This window comes from Pongo pygmaeus, chromosome 11, assembly GCF_028885625.2.
Source record: "Pongo pygmaeus isolate AG05252 chromosome 11, NHGRI_mPonPyg2-v2.0_pri, whole genome shotgun sequence".
NCBI lineage: Eukaryota > Metazoa > Chordata > Mammalia > Primates > Hominidae > Pongo > Pongo pygmaeus.
The window spans coordinates 48,722,898-48,745,795 of record NC_072384.2 but is presented as its reverse complement, the minus strand read 5'-3'; the positions used below and the strand labels follow the sequence as shown (position 1 = coordinate 48,745,795).

Sequence of the window (22,898 nt, the reverse complement as noted above, 5' to 3'; positions counted from 1 at the left end):
GTTACATCTGGTAGGCACTCTGAACATTTCCTGAAAGAATGTATGATACCAACAGCCAACAATAACGGGGCATTTGGTAGGTGTCAGGTCCCATCCCAAGCATTTTAAATGCATTGTGTCATTAGATTTCAGGCACCAGACGGTAAATTTCATTGGCAAGGAGTTTGCACATGTATCCCTAGCATCTAGAGCAGAGCTGGTACATAATAGGCAATCACTAAATATTTGCTGCATGAATAAATTTTAAAAACTGCATTATTCATGCTTTACACATAAGAAAACTAAAGCACAGAGAAGTTCAATCATTTTTTGAAGTCCCACAGTTAATATACGTGAAGACAAGACTTGAATCCAAAGCCCACATACTTAACCACGACTTATTACTAGTAAACTCAACACTTAACCACATTATTGCAAATGAAATTAATCTCATTAATAAATAGTATGCAATGACACAAGTAAATATTGTAAGCAATCATTTTCCAAGAAAAGATTTGCAAATGATGAGCCCTTAAAAAATAATCAGATAGGCAGATATCTGTATGCTTCTTATTGCTAGCTTTGCAAGTAAAAATATGATTTCTCTTTAACCAACATCTTCTGCTACATTTGTACACTAGTCAATGAGGATTTCAGGACTTTTGATAAGTGGTTGTTTTTTGTGTTTCCAGAGTAGTTCTGATTTTATTTAAGTCATCTATTTTGTCAATTCTTTTTAAAATAAGAATAGCACTAATGAGATATTCATTTATTGTTTCTATTGTTAATCGTCTACAGAACTTATAAGGAGTGTTTATAAAATAGGAGACTTACATATTTCTCACACATCTCTCCTACTGTTACTTGTTTTTCTGAAACATTACAATTAGGACATCGTCCTTTAGGGTTTTGATTATATGTACCTTTAACAACTCATTAGCAAAAATAACGTATCTCTTTGAAAAGGGTAGCTCCTTAAAACTATTCTTAGTTTTCACTTTAAACATTTATCAGCCCTCACCTTAGTGGGAGCTAAATGATATTTAGCAGACAGCAAAGCCTTTTGGGGATGATTCATAATGGTCCCTCAAGCTATGGATTAAATGGTAAAAAGAGGTGCAGATATCAGAAGTAGGTAAACAACAAAGAAGTAGGTAAACACCAAAAAGGAAGGAAGGAAGGGAAGGAGTGAGGGAGAAAAGAATTTGAAAAACACTTGACCTTGAACTCTGCTATTGATCTGGGAAAAGTCCATCTTTGAAAGCCTCAGTTGTTTCATCTATGAAATGGGGATGATAAAGATATGATTTCCTCAGACACTTTAATAGTAGATTTCAATGTGCCATATAAACTATCCAGTATGATACAACACATGGTATGGTTTTTTACTTGATATTATTTGCCTAGCATCAGCCCCATTTACGCATTATGTACTATAAACATTCACCTTACAAAGACTGTCAACAGCTTCAGAGTGTAGCTTCATCAGTTGTCTGTCTTAATTGGTCTGGAAGCATTTCCACTATTTTTAACCCAAGGAACCAATTCACAATTTTTAACAAGCTTTGTGTGCCTACAGACTCAGAAAGCTTACTGTGTGCTCTCAGGACTAGAGTTCTATAAACCTCTATTTAAACAAGGAAGCCTCTTTTAAGTCCTGTTTCAGTCTGGTGCCTTTGGTCGAGGTGGAAACTAAAATTGAAAACAGATAGATGTTTTACATTTAAATGGGTTTAACATAAATGTGCATTAAGCCATTTCATGGGCGATTGCACAAATACCTTTTGCAAACTTGGTACACGTGAGCGCATATACAGTAACCATTAATGTCTTCTAGAGAAATAAGGTGCAGATCCAAAATTTTAAACAGCTAGCTCGAGTTCCTCTCACTCGAAAGAAAATATAATGGCTTTAAAGGAACTGCTCTAATAATATCACGGCATCTGCAATGGCTGGCCAGAGCAGAGCAGAACAGAGTGTATGTCACCGCAAGTCAATTTAACAAGAAATAAGCTTCCCCCTGGAGAATCTAAACTCCCTTGCCTCCCACAAAGAAAATTGAATTTTGGAGGTCACACCTTGGGTAAGTTACCATAGAAAGAGGCTTAACATTCTTTTTGTCATATGCTCTGGGAGGTCAATGCTGTTCTTCCAACAAGTGACTACCAAAGACCCTCCTCCATTCCCCCCCACCCAATTCTCTCCCCCCATCCCATTATAACAAGTCTTTGGAGTCCTCTAGGAAACAGGATGTGATTGTGACACTTGAAAATGCCAAGGACCACACCGAAGGCAATCATGCTCAAACACCAAGTTTTGAGCCCCGCAGTGAGGAGCAGTGCAGATACTGGGGCGGGAGAGGGGACTGGAGGAGGGCAGCGGTAGAGATAGTGAGGATATGGTGGGGGTCAGAGCGAGTCAGACCGTCAGATACCGAGCTTTAGGTTGTAACTGAACGCTTAGCCAAATGTGAATCAAGGGAACTGCTGTTACCAGAGAGAAAAACAGATCGCCAAGTCAAGCCCAGCCCAAATCCCAACTCTGTGGGTGGATGGTCCCTTCCCTGGGTTGTCGGGGTGGATGGCTGAAAGGCCTAGCGTGGTCTGGCAGCGGCGGGGAGGTACCCCCAGCACACTGCACCTCCCTCAGAGGCTCCGGGTGGCCGCAGCCGGGCCACCGCCACTGCCCCCCGCCCCGCAGCAACATGTGGGGTGCTGCCAGTCAGCCGCCCAGGAACTCCCGCCGGCTGGAGTTCCTGGTGGACGCATGCTGGGCCGTGAGAAGATGCTGAATTACTCCTGGGAAAGGTTCCTCCAGCCTTGAACTTGGCAGCTCCTGACCTTTCCATACCACCCTCCACGCGCCAGCCCAGCACACACGAGTACACACGCCCCTCTGGAGCCGTCCAGGCTGCGCGCGGGGCTCTCTGCCCATTCGGGGCAAAACGCCAGAGGCCGGGACCCCAGTTCCTCTGGCCCCAGGGGGCTGCCCTAGCATCGGGTAGTTCCAGCGACTCAGCGCACTCCCTGCCTTGGCCAGGCCCCGCCTAAGCCGGGGCCGCTGGCACCAACCCCCTGTTCTTTTGTGCTCTCCCGGGAAGCCCGCCTCTACTCACCCGGGCTGCGCGCGGATTCCTGCCGCCAGCTGCAGCCCGCTGCCCCATCCCACGAACACTGCGGCGCCCCCAGAGTGTGCAATGCGGAGCCCCGCCAGCGCGCTGCCGGAGCCCGGGAGCTCAAAGAGGGAGCGAGGGAGCGCGGCGGAGAGAGGCGGGGGGCCGGCTAGGGGCGCGCGCGCCACTCCCACTCGCGCCGGGCACTGGCCGCCGCCCGCAGCCGCGGCCGGCCCGGCCTCGAGGGCCGCGGAACCAATCAGCGCGCGCGGGGGGAGCGGAGCCCTCCGCGGGGCGCGCTCATTGGCCCGGCACGCGCGACCCAACTCCGGGAGAATCGGCCTGAGCGCCAAGTCTGCAAACTCCGGTCAGCGGGAGCCGACGGCCCGGCGCAGCTGGGGCACCCGGGCGCCGCGCTGCCGCCCGCAGGGTGAGCGGAACTGGAGAGATTTGGGACCTTCCCGGGAAGCCTGTTCCCAGTGAGCGTTGGAAGCGAGCAGTGTTTGTTCAGGGTGTACCGATACCTTTCTGTGCGCGACCCCCTGCGCCTCTCCCTCGCCGCCAGCCTCAGCCGGGCCAGCAGCTGCGTGCGTGGCTGGAGGCCCGGCAGTGTGAAATGACCCTGGCCAAATCTCACTCCCCGCCATCCCCTGGGCCCCGCGAAATCCGCCGGACAGCAGAGCTCAAGAGCAACTGAAGCTCCGAACCCAGGTCGGGCGGAGACCACTTGACGTTTGCAGTAAAAGACCTAAGCTGCGGTGCGGAGCATGGAGGCGGTGGGAAGAGCCAGGAAGGCAGGTCTTAGGAAGTGGGAATCCGGTTATGGGTTTTGGTGCAAAAAAGTCCAGGGCATAATACTGCCACCCTCTGCCCAACCCTTTCTCCAGGTAAAGCCCCTGCAGCCCCCTTGGGACGTATTGTTTTTTCTCTTCCTTGTTGTACATCGTGTTTGATCCCCCTGGACGGTTCGATCTAGAGCCTTAGAGTGGAAGTGGGTCATAGTCCTACTCTCCCCTGAGCAGCGCGGGGGGCCGGCGGGGAGCCGGAGTGACCAGGGAAGGTCCCCGGGAAGGTCTGGAAGGACTCCGCGGGTATGCCCGGAAACTCGGAACTAGCCTCCCCACCTCCCCTCTGAACTTGGCCTGTAAGACTACCTTCATAAGGGCGGCCCGCCCTGTGGCTATTTGTCCATCTTTGAGACTCCTCCACCTTCTCCTTGGATTTTCTACCCCTGGAGCATTTTTTCAGGCCTCTCCTGAATCACCCTGCCTTCCCAATAATCTATCCATCTCAACATAAAAACATTCTTACTCTTTTTTTAATTAAACTTCCTTCCCTAGTCCCGCTATTTGGAAGGGCCTAGGATAACCTGTTTTTGATCGACAGCTGCTAGACCTCAGAAAGTTTTCCTCTTAGTGTATGTGCACAGGCTTGCCCAAGCTCAGGGTTCAAGTAGGCAAAAAATAATTAGCGCCCCCTCAAGGTGGAGAACTCTGCCGCGCTGTCTTCTTGCAGGGCTCAGCAGGGTGAATGAATTGAATATGAATTAATCAACCTGAACTTGGAAATGTCTCTCCGTGTCTATGCAGGTTACCTCTGCGGGTTAGCATCTACTAGTGAGGGCATGTCCCGGGTGTCACTGCTGACACTCATTTAGTTTCCAGTTGGCAGTTCCGGTCCATGTACTTATTCACTTTATTAAAAAAAAAAAATCGGTGCATAGTTTAGTGAAAATATTCATATTTGGGTTCAAAGTGAAGTTCAACGTATTAATGCAATTTATGAGAGCCGAGTTCCTAGTAGACATGGAACCCTTAGGATCTCTTTTCAGAAATACATTTTCAAAGGCGGCTAGAAAGATAATGCATATGAAATGTCTGCAGTGGTTATCTCTGCGTGTTGGGATAATGGATGGTTTTCTTGTTCTTTATAATTTACGGTATTTTCTAAAGAACATTAATATTAATAAAAAATTAAAAAAATATGTTGACTACCAACATACAACACTCCTCAGGCATCAGAAGAGCGAAAATGTTAAATCTTCCTTCTGCTTTTCCATTCACATCTTATCAATCGCCCAGTCCTGTATTTCTGTCTCCTAGGATGACTTCTAGATCCATCCCTCCCAGAATCTCTACTTCACTGCCAGACCTCATCATGCCTTACCAGCGCTTCAGCAACAGGCATTCACTGCTGTGCTCTCCAGTCGACCACACGCTGCCCTTTCTATTTGAGAATCACTAATGTAATCATGTCACTTTCAAGCTTAAAATTCTTCAGTTCCAACCCCACTGTTAGGAAGTTCAAATGGAGCCTGGTTGGCAAGGCGTTTCCTTCCCAGTCCGTTCCCAGCCTTCCACGTTGGTCTCATCTTCTGTCCTCACAGTTCCGCAGGCAGGATGGTTCTGCTCCACATACAACTGTCTGTCCGTGGACCTTCACACACCCGTGTCTAAGATTTCATAGTGCTAGAATGCTGTCCTCTTCCTTCTCAACTCTCTCCTGCCCCAACAGCAAGTTCCTGTCTTTGCTTCAAGATTCACTTCGAATACCACCTTTTTAAAAATCAAGTCTTCGAAACTGCCAGGGGCAGAATTAAGCAACGCCTTCTTTCTGTACATCAGCAGCAAGCATTTTTTTTTTTTTTTTTTTTTTGACGGAGTCTCACTCTGTTGCCCAGGCTGGAGCGAAGTGACGCGACGAAGAAAACATATATTGTATTTACACTCCTGGAGTGCACGAAGAGAGAGACGCACTTTATTTATTTTAAGCCCTCTCCTTCTCACCCCTGCCCAACACAGCTGAGTGCTATCCTCTGTTTCACTCCTGCTGAGTCTGCCAGCTCACATTTACCATAGTTGGTCTCACCCTGCACCTTCCCAACCTGCCCAGCTCTCACTACAGATCTGTTTATTATTTTTTGTTGTTATTGTTTTATGTTTTTGTTTTTGAGACAGTCTCGCTCTGTCGCCCAGGCTGGAGTGCAGTGGCACGATCTTGGCTCACTGCAACCTCTGCCTCCCAGGTTCCAGTGATTCTCATGTCTCAGCCTCCTGAGTTGTTGATGCCCAGCTAATTTTTGTATTTTTAGTAGAGATGGGGTTTCACCATTTTGGCCAGGCTGGTCTTGAACTCCTGACCTCAGGTAATCTGCCCATCCTGGCCTCCCAAAGTGCTAGGATTACAGCCATGAGCCACCATGCCCAGCCTTGTTTATTGATTATTTTAAAAGTAGCCCTTTCTGATTTTTTAAATTAATGTCTATTTTTATTTCAATAGCTCTGGAAGTACAAGTGGTTTTTGGCATGGGTGAATTATATAGTGGTGAAGTCAGATTGTAGTGCACCCATCACCTGAGTAAGAGAGAAAGACTTTAGATCAAATAGTCACATGAACAATTTCATACTGAGATAGGCATGATGACACTACTACATGTAAAAAAAACCTGGTTCATTTTTAATATATGTCAATCACGGTTCTTACCACATTGTGTTATCCATTGATCTATTTATTGCAAGTTCTTTGTCCCATCATATGAATCTATATGCCCCCATGTAGAACACAGTCCTGGTTTATAGTGGGTGCTCAGTAAATATTCTAAAAGGAATGGGTAAATAAATGAATGGGTATTTGAAACCCCATGAGGCATTTTATTTCATGTGTCTACATGCAACTATTATCCAAAATTGAAAAGACATTAGTTCCGTGTTTTAAAAATTATTAGATCCTTGTCTCATCTTTCTTAACTCGAATTTGTTTTTTCTGCACAAATTGTCTACTGTCTTATTTAATTTCACATTTAGGAGATATAGGTAATTATTATTTACATACATGTAGATAATCTGCTATTGCTAGGAGGAAATCTTTTTTATAGAAATTTTACTTTTAATATATAAAAATTGAAGGTTGAAAATGCAAAGCCAAAAGCACAATACATAACCAAAAGTAAATCAATTGGACTTTCTAAAAGTAAAAACATTTTCTCTGCAAACAACACGGTTATGAGAATGAAAAGACAAGAATAGAGAGGGAGAAAATAGTTGCAAATCATACACCTGACACAGGACTTGTAGTTAATACATACAAAGAACTCTCAAAACTCAACAATAAGAAAACAACCAAATTTTTTTAAATGGCCAAAAGATATGAACAAACACTTTACCGAAGAAGATATATGGGTGACAAATAGCACATGAAATGATACTCATATCATTAGTCTTTAGTGAAATGTTAATTAAAACTGCAATGATAACTTCTAGACACTTATTAGAATGGCAAAAAAAAAACCCTGACAATACCAAGTGTTGATGAGGCTGTGGAGCAACTGAAACTCTCATACCACACTGGTGAGGGTGCAAAATGGCATGTCCGCACTAAAAATAGTTTTGCCGCTTTTATAAAGTTCAATATACACCTAACCATATAGCCCAATAATCCTACTCCTACATACAGACATATATTGTTTTATTTCACTTCACTTCATTGCATTTCAAAGATACTGCATTTTTTTTTTACAAATTGAAGGTTTGAAGTAACCCTGCATTGAACAAATCTCTCAGTGCCATTTTCCCAAAAACGTGCTCACTTTGTGTCTCTGTGTCACATTTTAGTAATTCTCACAATATTTCAAGCTTTTTCATTATTATTATATTCATTATGGTGACCTGTGATCAGTGATCTTTGTTGTTACTATTGTAATTGTTTTGGGGGGCCATGGACCGTGTCCAGATAAGAGAGCAAACTTAATTGATAAATGTGTGTGTTCTGACTGTTACACCAACAAGCCATTCTCCATCTCTCTTTCCTCCAGCCTCCCCATTCCCTGAGGTGCAACAGTATTGAAAATAGACCATTAATAACCCTACAAGTCCCTCTAAGTGAAAGTTGTATGTTTCCCACTTTAAATCAAAAGCTAAAAATGATTAAGCTTAGTGAAGAAGATGAAGGTGTCAAAAGCTGAAATAGGCCAAAGCTAGGCCTCTTGTACCAGTTAGCCAGAGTGTAAATGTAAAGGAAAAGTCCTTGAAGGAAATTAAAAATGCTACTCCAGTGAATACAAGAATGATAAGAAAGCAAAACAGTCTTGTTGCTGATATGGAGAAAGTTTCAGTGGTTCAGATTAAAGATAGCTAAAACATTCCCCTAAGCAAAAGCCTAATCCAGAGCAAGACCCTAACTCTCTTCACTTCTATGAAGGCCAAGAGAGGTGAAGAAGCTGCAGGAGAAAAAAAAATTGGAAGCTAATAGAGGTTGGTTTATGAAGTTGAAGGAAAGAAGCCATGCCCCTAACATGAAAGCACAAGGTGAAACAGCAAGTGCTAATGGAGAAGAGAAGCTGCAGCAAGTTATCCAGAATATCTAGCTAAGATCATTGATGAAAGCAGCTGCACTAAACAACGGATTTTCAATATAGATAAAGCAGCCTTCCATGGGAAGAAGATGCCATTTAGTAATTTCATAGCTAGAGAGAAGTCAATGCCTGACTTTAAAGCCTCACAAAACAGGCCGACTCTCTTGTTAGGGGCTGATGCAGCTAGTGAAGCTACCCCACTTACCATTCCAAAAATCCTAGGGCCCTTCAGAATTATACTAAATCTACTCTGTATATGCTCTTTAAATAGAACAACAAAGTCTATATAACAGCGCATCTGTTTACAGCATGGTTTGCTGAATATTGTATGCCCACTGTTGAGACCTACTGCTTAGAAAAAAAAAATTCATTTCAAAAATACTACTACTCATTGACAATTCACCTAGTCATCTCAGAGCTCTGATGAAAATGCACAAGGAGATTCATGTGTTTCCTTGCCTGATAACACAACATCAGTTCTGCAGCTCATAGAGCAGGGAGTCATTGTTGGGGTGATCAGACCTAACACCAGGTCGTGAGGGCAGTGAAGTCCAGCAGAGTCAAAGGAATGAGAAAAAGTTTGAGAAAAAGTGGGACCAGGGGGCCATCATGAGTGTGGAGGCTGCAAAGGCCCCCGAGCTCTGGGAGCCCACGCTATTTATTGATGCTCAAACAGGTCCTGAGGATGTGGGGGTTGAAAGGAAACAGTGTATCAAGTGAATGAAAAACATGGCTGCTTGAGATAATGGGAGTGCTAGAAGCAAGGAGCCAACATGTCTAGCAGACATGCAAGCCCTGCCTCAGCTTCTCTCCCAACACTCAGCTTTTCTCCCAACATGCCCCCTGTCTCTTTTTTGTAAAAACCACCACAGCTATCATTATTATTAGCAAAAGGTGCCCTCTTTTTTAAATTAATTGAGCAAGGCAATTGCAGGCTGTACAGCCCTTATTTGCCGGTTGGTGATCCAGCTTCATTTTTCTTAGCCCTTACTCAAAATGGAATTGCTCTGGTTTGAATGCTTCCCACATATCTCCCCTTTCCCTTTTACAAGAGGACCCTTAATCCTAGGGGTTGCAGAAGGATGAAGGTCCATCCTCTGAAACTTCCTCATGCTGAATAGGGGCGATCCTACCTATTAGGGTCTCTTGTATTCAGGATAGAGAGGAGTTCAGTCAGAAAGCACTGGTCCGTTAAGCAATTATAGGTAAAACCTTGGCACTCCAGCAGTTTCTCAGCATGGCTCATACTGGGGGAACCCAGTCCATGGTTGGGATCCATGGGTCCTTCCAGTCTCCTGTTCCATGGTTGTACACATCTTGAGGGCACCTACATGGTTTGCTTATCTCCTGCAAAAACACAAGCATACCCTCGCCCCTATGTTAGTAAATCTACTGAAACAGAAGCAAAAACTTTTGTGGCTGCAACCAGGAGGCATGCCATTGCTGAAGCATTTGTAACTCAGCTTCTGCCTCTTTGGTTAATTACCACAGGGTAAAACTTACCATTGATAACAAGAAGCAGGCCCCTTCTAACAGAAGACACAGAGAAAGCAAATCGGGGCTTAAAAGCAATCCTTCAACCTTCAATTTGCACTGTACAGGTGGGTCCACTGGATGCTGTGGCTCATGATAGATCTTTAGATGTTTGATGGGCACCCACACAGGCACCTGATTGTCACCTGGAAAGACACAAGCAAATCCTCTTCCCCATAAGATTATCTTTCCTTTTTCCTAGCTCTTTGTATGTGCATCCCTCCACCATATATCTTGTCCAGCCTTTTTATTTTCCTTTTGCCCTGTCAGGTGTTGTTCAGCTGCAGTCATGGGTTGATCTTTTTGTAAATTTAAAAAACTTAATGTTAATAAAGTTAAATGCAGTTGTATATGCGGTGTCTTATATTCCTGGTCCCCTCCCTTTTGCTTTTTGTATTTGAGTTTTTAAAGTACAATTAGCTCTTTCCACTATTGCTTGTCCTTGTGAGTTATGTGAAATACCCGTAGTATGGGCAATATTCCATAGTTGAAAAAATGTAGCCATGGCTTTATTGAAAGGGAGTAGAAGTTTGGATTTTATCAGGGGCTATAATTAACCCTGCTGCATTTACAGCCTTTTCTAACTGTTTGTAGCACAACATCAGTTCTTCCCTAGTTTCAGCTGCACACAGAATATCATCCATGGAATGGATGATACAACATTTTTTAAACTGTTCTCCAACTGGCTTAATAGCTTTCCCGACATAAGTTTGACAAATAGTCGGACTATTTAGCATGCCTTGTGGTAGTACTTTCCAATGGTATCTGTCTGCTGGTTCTTTATTATTTATGGCGGGAACAGTAAAAGCAAATTTTTCATAATCTTGGGCAGCTAAAGGAATGGTAAAAAAGCAATCCTTTAGCTCTATCACTATGAGAGGCCAGTATTTGGGGATCATTGTTGGGGAGGGCAGCCCTGGTTGTAGTGCGCCCATGGGTTGAATCACAGCATTAACAGCCCTTAAATCTGTTAACATTTTCCATTTCCCTGATTTTTTCTTAATGACAAATACAGGAGAATTCCAAGGGGAGAAAGTAGGCTCTATATGTCCCTTTTGCAATTGTTCCTGTACCAGTTCTTTTAAAGCCTCCAGTTTTTCCTGTTTCAGCGGCCATTGCTCCACCCAAACTGGTTTGGCAGTTAGCCAAACAAGAAAAATGGGAGCCAGAGGCTCAACAATGGCCACTTCTAAAAATGACACCCCAATCCGGTCTGATCTATTTATTTGCCCTTTTAATTCTAAAGGTTCTGATTGGCCATTTTTATCTTTTCCTACTCCTTTTCCCAGGCGATATCCCATATTTTTCATCATTTGTCTACTATGATTACTATATTGATCCATAAGAATAGATATTTCAGCATCCCATTGTTACAATGAGTCTCTACCCCATAAATGGACAGGAATAGGTGTAATGATAGGCTGAATTGTCCCTTCCTGACCAAATTTTTTGAAGCAATCAAAAAATTCTTGATCAAAGCTCGTATAGTGGACGTTGTAATGCTAACATTTGAGGAAGGAATCACCAAAACCCGACTTAGTGCAATAAGCACTAATGTATTACATGTCACAACTCGAAGCCCCACCAGGAACTTCCCCGGGGTAGCTCCACCTGCTCCCCAAATGCAAATTATCTCATAAAAACAAACTAATAATCTGTATATAAAAGCTACAACCATCATTTTCTGCAAGTCTTCCATTGATGTGTCCTCATCTATTTTTTCCATTATATAATGCATAGCAAACTTAGAGATATCCTTTATCCCACTGAGTTGCATAATGCTTAAGACAATGGTTGCTTTTACAAAGAAGAGAATAAAGAAATCCACCATCCTTGCCACCTGTGGCCCAAGGATGGAATAACATATTCTTTGCCTGCCTGTTGCCTGGTCTCACTGGGGCTTCATGAAGGGGCTGCAGATCCTACCTTTGTCACTGGAGTGGCCCGGACCAACGCCTGCACATGAGGAACCCAGGGTCTCAGACCCGTGACTGGAGCAGGGGTGCTGATGCCAGCAGCTGCCCCCGGGTCAGGCCCCCGCGGCCCTGGGGCTCAGGAAGTAGAAGGGGTTGTAACAGCCCAGCCGGGGGGATGGCGGTGCCGCGGCCTGGGGGACCACAGTGCCTCCCAAAGGGAAGCTCTGTGGGGACGGTTGGGGGCTGCAGCAGGCGGGGAAGGTGGCCAGGCCACTGCGCCAGGTAAGGTAGCCGCAGCAGGACTACCACAGCCACTCATGCACTCGCCAGGAGCATCCAAGGACGCTCAGCCACGCCGGCCTCTCCCACGGCGCCGCAGCTTCGGACACATCAAGCAGCCTACCTGCTCCTGCAGCCCTGCAAGGGAGCTGGAGGTCGCCTCCCGGATCCTCCTGAGCCCGCGGGGTGGCTCTGACCCATCAGCGGCGGTGACCCTGGGGTCCGCGCAGGGGCATGGGATGGCGGCAGGAGGGCCCCTCAGGGAAGGGAGGGGCTCATGGTCCCCTCGACCCTCGTCATGCCCCAAGAGGGCAGCCTCGGGCTTCCTTGGGCCCCTCTGCCATCATCGCCTCAGCAGCACCCTCCATGGTACCTGTCACTGCTGTCTTTATACACCTTTTTTAAAAAATCTCTTCCAATTCTCTCCCATTCATCCAACTCCATAGTCCCCTGTTCCAGGAACCATGGGCAAAACTGCCTTACTGTACTAAAAAGTGATAACAAACTCTGAGTACTAACTTTTACTCCCCCACTTCATAACAAATGCTTTAAAGAACTTAAATAAACAGAATGTCTGCTTTCACTTTGTCTCATTGTTACCTTGGTTCTTCCTAGCACTCAGCTTTCCCACCGAGCTTCTTTTAGACGTCCTCGGGTATCCTTTGATAATGCATCTTCTGCTTTCACATGCTCTGGTGTTCCTTCACCGGGGTCTTTGTGGCCCCACATTGGGCAGCCAGGAATGTTGGAGTGATCAGACCCAACACCAGGTCGTGAGGGCGATGAAGTCCAGCGGAGTCAAAGGAATGAGAAAAAGTTTGAGAGAGAAAGTGGGACCAGGGGGCCATGGCGAGCGTGGAGGCTGCAAAGGCCCCCGAGCTCTGGGAGCCCATGCTATTTATTGTTGCTCAAACAAACAAACAAACAGATGGTGAGGATGTGGGGGTTGAAAGAAACAGTGTATCAGGTGAATGAAAACATGGCTGCTTGAGATAATGGGAGTGCTAGAAGCAAGGAGCCAGCAAGTCTAGCAGACACACAAGCCCTGCCTCAGCTTCTCTCCCAAAACTCAGCTTTTCTCCCAACAAGTCATTTTGACTTTCAAGTCTTGTTTTTCAAATAATACATTTTGTAAGGCTATAGCTGCCTTTGATAGTGTTCCTCTGATGGATCTGGGCAAAGTCAATTGAAAGTGTTCTGGAAAGGATTCACCGTTCTAGATGCCATGGAGAATATTTGTGATTCATGGGAGGAGGTCAAAATATCAACATTAACAGCAGTTTGGACGTTGTTCCAACCCTCATGGATGACTTGGAGGGGTTCAGGACTTCAGTGGAGGAAGTAACTGCTGATGTGGTGCAAATAGCAAGAGAATTAGAATTAGAAGTGAAGGCTGAAGATGTGACTGAATAGCTGCAATGTCATGATAAAACTTTTACATATAAGGAGTTGCTTCTTATGCATGAGCAAATAAAGTGGTTTTGTGAGATGGAATCTACTCCTGGTGAAGATTCTATGAACATTGTTGAACTGACAACAAAGAATTAGAATATTTCAGAAACGTAGTTGATAAAGCAGCAGCAGAGTTTGAGAGGACTGACTGTGAGTAAAATGCTGTCAAACATCATCATGTGCTACCGAGAAATCTTTTGTGAAAGGAAGACTCAATCCATTTGACAAACTTATTGTTGTCTTAAGAAATTGCCACAGCCACCCCAACCTTCAGCAACCACCACCCTGATCAGTCAGTAGCCATCAACATTGACATAAGACCCTCCACCAGCAAAAAGATTACATCTTGCTGAAAGCTCAGATGATTGTTAGCAATTTTTAGCAATAAAGTAGTTTTAAATTAAGGTATGTCCTTTTTTAGACATAATGCTATTGCACACTTAATAGACTACAATATAGTGTAAACATAACTTTTATATGTACTAGGAAACCAAAAAATTTGTGTGACTTGCTTTATTGTGATATTTGATTTATTGAGGTGGTCTGGAACCAAACCCACAATATCTCCAAGGTATGTCTGTATTTACCCAAGTGGAATAAAAGGCCTATGTTCACACACAAAAAAACTGTAAACAAATACTTACAGCAATTTTATCACCAAAATTTTGAAACCAAAGGTCTCTCAACTGGGGGATACATAAGCAAACTGCAGTACATGCATAGAATGAAATGCTACCCAATAACAAAAAGAATGGACTATTGATATAAATAACATTACATATCTCAGATGCATTATGTGAGGTGAAAGGAAATAGACTCCAAAGACTAAATACATACACTGGCTAAGAATGGCAGAGCAGCAAGATAAAAGGACTCAAGGTTTTTCATAATGATGCAGCCACTCCTTGAGTTCCAAAGATCTATATTTGCATGAAGCAATTTGTTTAAATCATTGTCATTTCAGATTTCATGTCACACACAGCTATACCTCATCTTACCTAATATAATGAGTGCATGAATTAGTCAATTAATGAAAATTCCACTAAATGTAGGCTTTGTGAAAAGAAAAACTGTGACTATCTTATTCACAAATATCACAATTTCCTCCCATAACACCATTACACAGAGTGGGTATTTGATAAATATTAGTTAAATGATTAAACAGATAAGAATGAAAATAAAGTTAGGGTTTTACAGGGATATAACAAAATTTTACATTCAGATAAGCATGCTCCCCTTCAAAGTAGTGACTTTGGCACGTTACATTTTTCATTCCAGTGATGCTGCTTTCATTTGAAAATATATTCCCTCTCCTATTCTGCTTATTAAAATATTGCCCTTTCTTTAAGTAAAATTGCTTTTCTTAAATAAATTATTGACTTTCTTTCTTTCCCTCAATGAGCCAACAATAAATTTAACATGTCTTAACATTTTATTCATTTTTCAATATCCCAAGTAGTGTGTAATTTATCTTCTTTTCCTCTAACAAATATAAGAAGTTAATATAACAGGCACAGAGTAAAAATAAAAATTCAGATTCTATGCAAAGCTTGACAGACTTTGGCTCAAAAAACCATCATATTTCCAGATGTATCACTAAAAGTAATTTTCATTTATTGGACACTGATGGTTGGCAGTAAGCTCTTGAAATATCATTAAAATATTTCTGCTCTAACCAGTTTGCACAGTCAAGTGACTTTTAAAAAATCATTTACAGCTAAGCTGCTGTTATGGAATTTATTATAAGAACTCAATTTTCTCTACCAGTTTTTCTACTAGGAAACAGTAATCCTGGCTACGAGTAGAGACCCCTTAGTTGCTTTGAGACATCAATCAGTTTTGTACCTTGTTTGTGTCATGGAGCACTTTTGCGTAAACACATAGACCATCCTACATGGGATTGACACTGTAATTCTTCAGATAAATAAGCTCTTGTCCTAATGACATTCTGACAATAAAAATATTGGGGGCTAAGGAGAGAGAGTTAAGAGAGATGGGCAGATATATATAAGCTAAATAGGATATTGTAAAGAAAGTCTAAAAGTTTTATTACCTTCATTTTTTCCAGTTTCTATCATTGCACTTGAGAGCGAGTATAGTTTGAATTTTTCCCTGTGATCTTATTTCTGTACCCAGGGCCAGGAAAGGTGAAATGGGTAAGAATTTAAGACACTGGGTTTCCACCATCCCATCAACTTTTTCCCTTACCCCCATTGCTGATGCCTATAATTCCACCATCAGAGCAAATTTCCTTAGTCAGATGGCAAAGGGGGTTTATTTTGAATTGAGTACTAATCTGAAATGTGGTAATGGCTGTCTGGGACACAATGCTCATAGGGATCATGATGCCAATTTGATGGATCAGTTAACCCAATTTTATTTTAATTTTAGGCATGCACAGATTGAGGTAGTTGGGGTATCCAGATAAGATTACCCAGTGGGTAGTTGAATATGCAGGTCCAAAGTTCAATAGAGACAATAGAGATAGACATTTTGAGACTTAAGTATAAAGTTGAACCTCTCACTACTCTCCACTTGTGTCCATAATAGACAGGGTGAGCCACTCATGCACTTGTTTCTTCTGAGCCCAACTTGTTTATCTGTACACCGCTGCTCAAAGCCACCACCAACAGATAGTTGGAACCAGATATGAAAAACAATCTTCATTACAAGTTGTATTAGGTTGGTGCAAAAGTAACTGCAGTTTAGAATTACTCCATGTTTAGTACTCTGTGGGCTAGTACAACAGGACAGTATTTAAGGAAGTGTTTGTGATAGTAAGATCATTATTCAAGTGGCTGACCATGTTATCTAAGTTGGATAAAAAAAGAAAAAATCAGGAATAAACTTTAAAATGATTTTTTCCTCATGAGTCTCAAGAATCACTCTGCCCAGGTACTGTATTTTCTCACCTGGTTTCCTTAGCTCTTGTGAGGGTATTTTCATGCATAGATACTTGTTCAAATTGAGGTTTCTGCAGGGAGATGGACCTGGAGAATGCTATTATGGCATCTTCCTTAGGTCCCTCCCAATCCCAAGAATTGAAACCAATAGAATTCCCCTGTCTTGTGCTAACCAATTCTGGGACCAGGCATACTCTTCTCTCCCTATGTTAAATATGATTGAGACCAAGCAAAAATTAGCCTGACTCTTTGCTTCATAAATACCTGCTCCTGTGCACCTATTTAAACTGTTTTCATTTTGAGAATAACTTCTCATGGAGTGAGTACTTCAAGATCCTCACCTCACTGGGCCTTCCAATCTAAAAGTATCATGTTATAAACTGCCCGTTCCAACCAGTCCATTTTACAGGGTTTTCGGAATGCAGGAACTATCTAGTTTGTCTTTGTAAGCCTAAGCTGAAACTTGAAAAGAAACCTGGAGTATAAGGTTAACCTTTCAATCACTTAGCAAATTCCATTTTTGTTAAGTATCCCTCATAATCTCATACAGATACATGGACACACCTCTTACAGTGAATTCCTTTATTGTCTTTGCCACTCTCAGCAAGGAATTGCACGTGTGTGCATGAGTATGTGGTGGAAGTGGTAGCCTCCCACAAATTTCAAGTCCTTTTTCCCGTAATTAAAATACAGATACCATTGGGTGGGTAAAGTTCTGAGTGAATTGCTTAACAAGCATGAGCCAGATTTCGACTATTGTGTTGTGAGTAAGCCCACTCTCTACTGGTAAGTACTTGGGGGCTAAAGTTCTTGCCTATATTTCTTCTGCAGATGTCTCACCTTGTCACCAGCCACCCCCACTGTGAGGAGAACACCCTGCAGGCATCTGTTCCCTTTGAGTAAATGCCACTCTCCAAAGCGTTTTATTCTCAGGATAAAACATGCTTTGCACAAAGTCCATTCCTGATTCCATGAGGGGCACACACACCAAAAAAATATTCTTCTCAGAAGTAAATAAATGATCTAAAATGCAGAGGATACAAAGTTTTGTGTTTTTCCCACTGGCTGCATCTTATCAAAGGAAAGATTCTTATTGCTGACTTATGAACAACTGATGGTGTGCATTAATTAAGTTATTGGAGTGAAAAGAAAAAAAGGGAAAACTAACAAGTATTTTGGTTGGCAGACACAGGAGCCTTTCCATGCAACAGAGTAGAAAAAGCCTGGTAAGATGTATTTTGTTGGATTTCTTCAGTCTTTGCCTGGGGCAGTGCAGCCCCGTCTTTGAACAAGGTCAGGTGCATTGTGCATGCCCACGATTTAAAGAGCATTGACGGATTCCTGCGGGGGGTGTAACCCCAGTAACAAATGGCTCTGTGGAGGAGAAGGGACCCCACACAGACTGCCTCTTTATCTCCCAAAGGTAGGGGCCCTGCAGGCTCTTAACTAGTGGGGGTGGGTTAACACCTGCTCCCAGAAAAAATGTACTCAGGCTCTCTGGTCACAGGTAGCTGACTTCCTGATAGGCAACGCTGGAGGCCCCTTTCATGGGGAGTTTTTCTCTCTCCATATAAATGCAAAATGGATTGTAAATAACTGTACAATGTTTTCCAAGTTGAAGGCCAGTAGGCACTAACTCTCAAAGCATGTAGCAAGGAAATCCCCCCAGAAAGTGTCAAATATGTGTACGCATTTGTATGTTGTATATAGTTGTCCATTTTTTTATTTCAACATTACCTTTGGATATATAAATATTTGTATTAAGTGTCATAGTGCACTTGATTAAGAAAATTTGGGATACCTGGAGTAAATCAATTGGATAATTGATATTTATATTGAAGCTTACTGTGTGTGGCTACCAGAAAATATGTCATTTAGAGAATACTTTAATGATAAGTCATGGTCCCTGCTTTTAAGCGGTTGGCAGATTATTTGCAGAATGGTGCATGCACACACATAACATTTCTAGCATATCAACAAGTACCAACTTGTACAACATACCACAAGTATTAATAGAAGATATCGATGCTCAGGCTCTGTCAAGTGGAGGAATAAATAGGAGTTAATCAGAGGTGTCTTCCACAAGGATTTCTTATGTTGTTGTAGAGGATGTGGATCTCACTCCAGAGACTTGTGCTTGAAAGAAATGTCATTTATTTACCATTTTCAGATGAATTAATTCAGACTTTTATAATGATCAGAAGGCAGTGAATTCACCTTCTGTGAACACATAGCAATGACAGATGAAATATTTTTTAAAAAAGAAAAAAAAAAGCAGCAAGATCTAACTAGGCTCTGGTACAAGATAAACATCTCCGTGGACCAGAAACAAAAGAAAACCATAAATCATGGGTTGTCTGAGCTCTGGAAATAGACACTGGTGACTGAGAGTTTGGTCCCTATGGGAAAAGGAGTTTTAAATGTGAGTGAGACCTGGAGCAGAGCCAGGCTTCCTGTGTGATCCCAGAGGCGAGCAAGGCTCGCTGCTCTATTATGACTATGGCTTCAGATGAAGCTGCAAACCTGAAGAGACAAAGGGCGAAGACGAAGTGTGACTCCCAGGAACTGAGCCAGCACCATACAGACTCGGTAATGGATCTGCTATACTCCACAATGTCCCCTAGGGGCAGTACATCCCAAGCTGGATTGTAAACCTGATTCTGGTTTAGGAGTAAAAGGGCTGGGCTAGGTAAAGAAAACCACCAAATTCTTAGGGAGGGAAAAGTTTGAAGGGGATGCTCAAAATGAGCCTGCAAACCAAAGTTCAAAAACACATGAAGAAGTCTAATTTCTCAAAGGACAGCCAAGGAACAGAAGACTTGGTAGTATAATTCAGAAAGAGTAATTCATCCAAATAAAAATTATTTTAGAGAATAGCCTGAAAATAGGTCAGAATAAATTTGTTGAGGTGGTTCAAAGACATAATAAAGGCATTTATACATTAAATAAATAAATTATGGAACATAAATGGGCAGAAATGAAATGAAGCAAATTAAATCACATCATCAGTTCCTACATTGTTGGAAGAGCTGGGAACCAGCCTATGTAATAATCAGACTCCTTCCCCTACCTCGGAAGGGATGAGAAGTCTATGAGGCTTATCTAACATTATAAGATGAATGAAAGATCCCTATGGTTAGTCCATCCTGGTCATTGTTACTATCCTCATGTCTAGGCTCTTATGGTCTTCCATGATGACTGAACTGCTTGAGTTACAGGTGGACAGAGGTTATACTGAAGCTGAGACCCCTCCTGTTCAGAGCTGAGACTTCCTACCTTGCATCTCCTCAGAAGTCATGTCACTGAACAGAATGCCACCAAGAAGGAGGACACTTTCTCTCTTAGAACATTCTATTACTATTGTGTTTAAATATATAGGTTCTCAGGCTGGGCTTGGTGGCTTAATGCCTGTAAATTCAGCACTTTGTGAGACCAAAGTGGGAAGATTATTTGAGCCCAGATATTTGAGACTAGCTTGGGCAACATGGAGAGATCCCATCTCTACAAAAAAAAAAAAAATTAACCGAGGAAGGTGGCCAGTACCTGTGGTCCCAGCTACTTGGGGAGACTGAGGCAGGAGGATTGCTTGAGCCCAGGAGGTTGAGGCTGTGGTGAGCCATGTTTGTGCCTCTGCACTCCAGCCTGGGCCTCAGAGTGAGACCCTGTCTCCAATATATATTTTATATATATCAGATACATATCCATATATATATATATATATATATATATAACATATATATAATTGTGTGTGTGTGTGTGTGTGTGTATGAAGGGGAGAGAGAAAGAAAGGTTCTCAGGCCCTACTCAGAAATTTTGATTCCCTAGATCTGGGGCAGGGCTTAGAAATTAGCATTTCTGACAAACTCCCTTATGATTCTTGTGCAGCAGGCCCATAATTTGGAAAACACTAATATTGTTTATAATCCTCATTTTTCAAGTGATGGAATCAGGCAGAACCAGAGAGAACAACACTTGCCCAGGTCACACAGCTAATTGTTGTTATAATAAAGCCCAACCCTTTTTTTCTGCTTGTTTTGGGTTTAATTCTCTCCTGTTTGTGTAGTTTCTTGGGTGGAAACTGAAGTCACTGATTTGAGACCTTTCTTCTAATATAGGGGATTAGTGCTGTAAACTTCCTCCTATGCACTGCTTTATTGGAATCCCACAAATACTCATATCTTACATTTTCATTTTCTTTCACTTCAAAATACTTTTTAATTCCCATTTCAAATTCTGTTTTGATCCATAGATAATGTATAGGTGTGTCACTTATTTTTCAAATACTTGGAAATTACCCTCCCTGGACCACACTTGGAAACTGTTTCTAGGCAATAAGTTGGGGGCACTTAAAGGGCTCACCTCATTTGTTTCCTGTCTCTCAGATATCACTGGCCTTCATTGCCTGATGTCCAATGTCCTGAAAATGTTTGCTTCATATATTTTGTTCAAGTTTTTAGTTGTTTCAGGTGGGAAGGTAAATCTGCTCCTTGTTATTCCATCTTAAGCAGGAGGCCACTCCAGCCCCTACCTGGCCCCACAACACAGCTAGAGGGTCAAAGCCGGGCCATGCCACAGCTCTGTGTCCATACACGATCCTCTCAGGGCAGCGTGGTGGCCCCTCCCTGCTCAACCTCATTATCCTAATTTCAAGCTTCCTTCAGCCTCAAGGAAGCCCGTCCTGCCTGAAAAGAGGATGGAGCTCCTTGAAGAAGGAACTATGTTTTCTCCAGCAGCTCGCCAATGCCCAGTATACACTAGGGGCTCAGTTATTGTTTGTCTTGTTTTCTTGTTCACTCTACTTTAACTTAGGACATGTCACCTTCCCCTGTTGAACTCCATATTCAGATCTGTGAATAAGAGTAAGTGGGTAACGTACCTTCTATCTTTAACTATAGAGCAAACCCTAAAACTAGAACCAGAAGCTGAGGACTTGTGAATGGGGCATTTTCCCTGGCATGATGGATATGACCTACAGATGTGGCTATTAGGATGTTAGCTTGCCACTTGAATGTTTCTGCAGAATTTGACCCTAGTTTTCAAATCAGACTCAAGAATGACCTTTAGTGTTGGTGGTTTTTTTGTTTTTTGTTTGTTTGTTTGCTTTTTCTGTGAGTGTGTGTATTTTGAGACTTTGACACAACAGCTTCTGGAAATCTTTTTCACGGAGAGTATGTGGGCTTCTTTGGCCAAATTGGTTGGATGAAGGCTCCCATGCGCTTGGCAGCTGCTGTGTGAGCTGCAGCATGCCCCATGCATCCTGCTCTTCTACAGAGGTTTTTTCAGACATTACCCTGTGTCTGGCCATGTCATTTGTCACAGGTGTAGAAACAACAACCGAAAGCCTGAAGCTGCTGGGATGAGCACCTGCTGCAGAATCCTGGCCCCTCACAGAAGCATTAAGAAGGTGCTCCCACCCTCCGCCACTGCGACTGCCAGGATCCTACTCCCTGGAACACCATAGTCTGTGTAGGCAGCAGACCTGGTGAGAGCTGCCATGATGGTGCGAGCTGAGAGCCAGATGGTCGTGTTAGAAAGGCAGCAGCCTGGCCTCCTGAAAGCAGAGAGATTCGGCCTCCATCTCCCACTGGGAGCTGCCATCTTGTCGTGGCTTTCCTCAGGAGCACCAGGAACGCTTCCCCAGGACCCCCTTTCTCAGCTTCACTTAGCAGGACTCCCAGTGGGCTGCGGCGGCCGGGGACTTGGAGCAGGGAGCAGAGGGGCAGCCAATGGGCCTGAGGTGGGCTGACGGCCAAGGAGCCTCCTCAGGGCCTGTCCCTGCCTGGCTCTGGGCCTGCGCTGCCTCCACAGCCTCCGGGAGTCCCCCTGTTGGAGACTTTTAACAGATCTGAATTGCCCCATAGCTTCTGGAATACAATGACATTTGCATGTCTTAATTTTTCTAAATAAAAGAAATCTGCTTCTGACACCCCTTTACCAAGGTTGATGGAAGGTTGGCTATCAGGGCTTACTTGACACTCTTGGATCTTACAAGAACCTCTATCTTACATTGCCAAGAAAAATGGAAGATCACTCAGTTGAAGTGGAGCTATTTTCTCTTACGCCTCAGGCCTTTAAGGGTATACAAACAACTAGCATCGCATACAGTCCCTCCAACACTCTTCCACACTCCCACTAAGCTCAGCTAAGGGAATCTTTGCTGGGACCTCCAAGGCTATGCTGCTTGGTTCCCAGTTTCACAGAGTCATTTCTATCTGAGATTCTACCATCTCTAGAATATTGTAGTGCAGTGACCTCATCACTTTGCCCAGTTGCAAGAAAACTACCATACTCCAGGGTCAGACCCTGTAACATAATAAAATATAATATATTTGGTCTCTGCTCCTGGTTCCTGCCATAGAGCTCCTAAAACCCTT

The 22,898-nt window shown here is 43.2% G+C and overlaps 1 protein-coding gene and 1 pseudogene across 3 annotated transcripts in view; both read right to left on the bottom strand.

Moving 5' to 3' along the window:
- Positions 1–3,306, bottom strand: part of LYPD6 (LY6/PLAUR domain containing 6) — a 141,942-nt gene extending 138,636 nt beyond the window's left edge. For 2 of the 3 annotated variants that reach the window (XM_054479039.2, XM_054479040.2), the window contains exon 1: positions 3,095–3,306. The gene's annotated coding sequence lies outside the window, so the exon portion shown is untranslated. The remainder of the gene's footprint in view (positions 1–3,094) is intronic. The other variant, XM_063647462.1, reaches the window with a different exon arrangement.
- Positions 3,307–11,283: 7,977 nt separating this feature from the next.
- On the bottom strand, positions 11,284–12,513 carry LOC129031554 (protein FAM8A1-like; annotated as a pseudogene).
- Between the last annotated feature and the right edge of the window lie 10,385 nt (positions 12,514–22,898).